At 45.0% G+C, this 4,832-nt stretch overlaps 1 pseudogene; it reads right to left on the bottom strand.

Moving 5' to 3' along the window:
* Positions 1–2,870: 2,870 nt before the first annotated feature.
* On the bottom strand, positions 2,871–3,245 carry LOC107105771 (annotated as a pseudogene).
* Positions 3,246–4,832: the final 1,587 nt, after the last annotated feature.

The following is a 4,832-nucleotide window of genomic DNA, read 5'->3' as shown; positions in this document are numbered from 1 at the left end:
CCCTTCACTACCCGAAGGAGACTTAGAGCAGTTTACAATCCCCTCCCCTTCCCCACAACAGACACCCTGTGAGGTAGGTGGGGCTGAGAGAGCTCTCCCCAGAACTGTCCTTGAGAGAACAGCTCTGAAAGAACTTATGACTGACCCAAGGTCACACCAGCAGCTGCATGTGGAGAAGGAGGGATCAAACCCAGATCTCCCAGATTACTCACTCTTAACCACTACACCAAACAGATGAGTCATCACACACAGGCAGAAGGCAAAGACTGAGGGGAATAGATGGCTCTCCCTGGGGGGAATTCAATAATTTTGGTGCCACAACCAAGAAGGCCTTTTCTCAGGTTGCTACCTATGTAGCCTCAGATGGTAGGGGCAGCCATCAAAGGTCCCCTGAGGAGGACCATGGGGGGTTAAGTAGGAGAAGTGGTCCTTAAGGTATGTTGGACCCAAGATGTATAGGGCTTTAAGGGTTAAAATCAGAACCCTGAATTGGGCCCAAAAGCCAATTGGGACCCAGTATAAGCGGAACAAGATTTGAGTGATGTGGTCCCTATGACCCACTCCAGTCAGCATTCTGTCTGCAGCATTCTGTACCAACTGTAGCTCCCAAAATAACTCTTCAAGAGCAGCTCCACATTGCAGTAGCCTACTCCAGATGTTATCAGGGCACATACCACATAGGGCAAGATCTTTTTTGCCCAGGAAATGTTGCATCAGCTGGTGAAAGGCACTTCCAATCTCCACTGCCACCTGTTTATTCAGCAAGAGGCTGGGTCCAGCAGCATCCTCAAGCCATGAACCTGCTCCTTTAAGGAGAGTACTCCATCCAGAACAGGAGACACATCAATTCCTGGGTCAATTTTCCTATCTACCAGTAGCACCTCCATTTTGTCAGGATTAAGTTTCATACTAACTCTCACCCATACAAAACTGTCTCCGGGCACCAGCTTATGGTCTCTACAACCTCCCTGGGATCTGCTGGAAGTGTACGATAGAGCTGAGTATCATCTGCATATCGGTGACAATCCATTCCAAATATCTAGATTACCTCCCCCCTGTGGTTTCATGTAGATGTTAAAAGGCATGAGGGATAAAATGGAACCTTGTAGGACCCATATGCCATGAGCCAAGGGACCAAGCAGCAGTCTCCCACCACCCCATTCTGAAACCTACATTCCAGGTAGGACTTGAAGACACTGCAGAACAGTGCCTATCAGTCCTAACCCTGAAAGGTGGTCCAGAATGATATCATGATCATTGGTATGAAAAGCTACTGAGAGATCCAGGAAGATCAACAAAGGTAAACACCCCCATCCAGTTTCTGGCTCAGGTCATCCACCTGGTTCCATAACCAGGCCTGAAACCAGACTGGAAAGGATAGAAGCAATCTGCTTCACCCAGGAATCATTGGAGCTGTCTGGCCACCACTCATTCAATCACTTTGCTTAGGAATGCTACATTTCATACTGAATTATGATAGCTATTCAGATCTCCCATGCCAAGAGTAGGTTTCTGTATGAGTGGGTGCACCAGTGCCTGTTTCAGGGCAGAGATGACCACCACCCCTTTCTCAAGGAGACATTCACTGTCTCCTGGACCCAATCAGCCACACACAGACACTCTCGTGGATTAAAACAACCAGAAGGGGCAAGGGATATATAAGAAGGTGACAGGCTTCAGACTTTCTGGAATCCTGTCCATGTCCTTAGAGTGAATAAACTAAAATGTATACCATACAACTGTGCAAGCTTGGCAGCACTTCACTCTATCACTGCTAATGTAGAGTCCAAATTGGTATGGATGCAAGAGATTTTATCCATAAACTGGTTACATTGGGCAACTGAGCAATACACTGTCTCCTTCAGGCTAAATCCCAAAAGGTTCCTGACCCAGAAGAGTTCTGCAAGAGGTTACATTGGGCAACTGAGCAATACACTGCCTTCTTCAGGCCAGATCCCAATAGGTTCCTGACCACCCAGAAGAGTTCTGCAAGCCTACATTGTACGGATGCCACAGTGGCAGAGAACTATCATTTCTTTCCACCATCACTCCAAGCACAGAGCCCAGGTGATCTATACCCACAACACCAAGGGAGGAGATACCATGGAATAGACTTTAAAATGAGGTCTAGCCCATGTCCCATAGAATATAACCTTAGTCTTTCTCCACTGTAGCTCTAGCCGTCTCCTTTGTCTTTTAAAGGGATCACCTGGGCTCTAAGACCTAAGAGAGGGTGCCTAGGAACAACCATGTCAACTGCCTGAGTAATTTCCTCATTCCACTGATCAATCAGGGCACTGACAGGAGTGCCAAACATATCAACAGAAAAATCCCCTAAGGCCACCTGAAAATCATTTGGATCCATCTGACCCCTGGGGCATATAATCTTGATTGATAACCCCACCCTTTGAAGACTTGGCATTATCATTCCTGAAGTTAAAATGACCAAACTTCTTTGCACACAACTCAAGCCCCTCAGCTTGGCACTTTGCTGCAAATATCCATCAGATACCAAGACGATCAGCTATGCACCTTCATGGTTCGACAGGCTGCCCTGTATAAGTTGTTTTGTACCCTATAAGGCCATGGGCAGGTTGTACCTTGGTAAATAAGCTTGTCAGTTTGTAATTTATGTGTTGCAGTCAGAATAGAGAATCTTCATGACCACTGGTGGGCATGTGACCTACATTTTTAGCACTGGTCACTAGCAGTTCACCCTCTTGTTGTACCTGTGTAGTCAGGATGCATAATTTAAATGTTCTAATAGGAGGGGCCTGTGTAAAAAGCCTTAATTTCCATTTTTCTGAAAAGTTCAATTATTTTATTTTTATTAACATACACAAGAGTTTAAGCATCACTTCTTATCATTCTCAAGCATCCTCCCCGGTAGCTGCTGCATCCCCTCCCTTGGTGTTGTGGGTATAGATCACCTGGGCTCTGTGCTTGGACATGAACTTGATTAAACCTTTGCTGAGCAGCTCCTGGAGTGCAGCCCTGGCTAGAGAGCCTCAGATCTTCAGGCTCTTGGAGACCATGACTGACGTGATGAGCTTGTAGCTGTGTACCTCCTTGCAGAGCTTGTCGTAGGTCGCTTTGTCCAAGTGGATGAGGTTGTTGAGCTTGTCCTGCACTTTCCCTTTGGACCACTTCTTCTTGGCTTTGCCACCCGACTTTTTGACAGGGTCCTTGTCCTTCTTGGCCACCTTGCCCATGTCCTCCTTCTTCTTGTCATCCTTGGGAGGCATGGAGGAGCAGAGTGAGGTGTGGCGAGGGCTGCTGCTGAGAGCCAGTTTGGTGTAGTGGTTAAGTGTGCGGACTCTAATCTGGGAGAACGGGGTTTGATTCCCCACTCCTCCACTTGCACCTGCTGATGTGACCTTGGGTCAGTCACAAGTTCTGGCACAGCTGTCCTTGAAAAAGGGCAGTTTGTGTCAGAGTTCTCTCAGCCCCACCCACCTCACAGGGTGTCTGTTGTGGGGAGGGGAAGGGTAAGGAGTTTGTAAGCCGCTCTGAGACTCCAAGTGAAGAGCGGGGTATAAATCCAATCTCTTCTCTTCTTTTCTCTCTTCTTCATCCGGCGGCTTCTGGCTGGAAAGCAAAAGCTTTAATTCCTGTGAGGTAGCACAGGAACATATATGCACCAATTGTTCTATTTCCAAAGAGTTTGCTTTCCTTTGCTGTTAACAATGCTGAGGCCACCATGAGTGATAGGGGGAGACTACCTCACATCTGTAAGTCACTAAGTGTGAAATGTAAACATTTTATGTACTTAAGGAATGCAGCAAAAAGTAGGCAGGGAAAGGTGGTGGCGTGAAGATGGGGGACAGGGAGCCTAAGCAAGCAACATGAGAAGGAACATACAGCATTGACTCTCTCTTTTTTGCACAAACATATGAGAACTTAAAACAAAGGAACACTTCCTCAATCATCTAATTGAACTAACTGCAGCTTGCGGACAGAATATAAACCAAGCCAGGGGTGACAGAACAGCCTTGATGGCCACATATGGCCGGGCCTTCCAAGGCTCTAACTCCTACCAGAGGCATGATTGGCATCTTCTGTTCTCATTTTCAGGAGTAGAAAGAAAATATTTATTTTTTGTCCCAGACTATGGGTTAGTTGATTGATGTTGCTTGCTAGCATGGATGTTGATTTCATTCCTTCATCTAGGGTTTAAAAAAAAATATATATTCTGAACTGTTCTTTTATTAGTCTTACTGTTGTTAGATTAAATTTTATGCATACATATTGAAACTGAGACCTGTAGATGCTGCTTTGAGCATATTTCCTGTCCCGAAAAGTAGGATAGAAATATTTAATAAATATCAAAAGCCTGCATACTCAGCATCCTACTTTCATGCTAAGATTTTCTTCTTCTAACTCCTAAAGGGAAAAAAAACCCACCCAGCTATTCCTTCCTGATTTATCCTTTGCCCTAGGTCTACTGTTTGGAGAAGCTGGTGTTGTGGAATCCTTAAGTCATCTGTGACCTAGGTCAATAAAGACAGGAGCAATTCTGTGAAAAAATATTAATTGAAAACCTTCTGACAAGCCTTGCTCCTCCAGATGAAGTTGCACATCAGACCAACTGAGCCTGTAGACTAGTGCCGACTCAGATTTTCAATATCTCATAAACAGACTCCTCAATCACTGGAATCTAATAAGGCTATAATCATCATTGACACTATAATGATTAAAATGAATAAAACCCATTAAGTAAAGTCATGTTGAGTTATTAAAAGTTTCGCTCTGTGTGATATGTAATCTTTTATCCATTTTTATGATGAAATCTGTAACCATCTATCCAAGAAAGACCATTAATTTACTGCTCT

This window comes from Gekko japonicus, unplaced genomic scaffold (assembly GCF_001447785.1).
Source record: "Gekko japonicus isolate JY-2015 unplaced genomic scaffold, Gekko_japonicus_V1.1 scaffold126, whole genome shotgun sequence".
In the NCBI taxonomy this organism is placed as follows: Eukaryota; Metazoa; Chordata; class Lepidosauria; order Squamata; family Gekkonidae; genus Gekko; species Gekko japonicus.
Note: the sequence above shows the minus strand (reverse complement) of the source record. Positions and strands in the feature narration are given on the sequence as shown.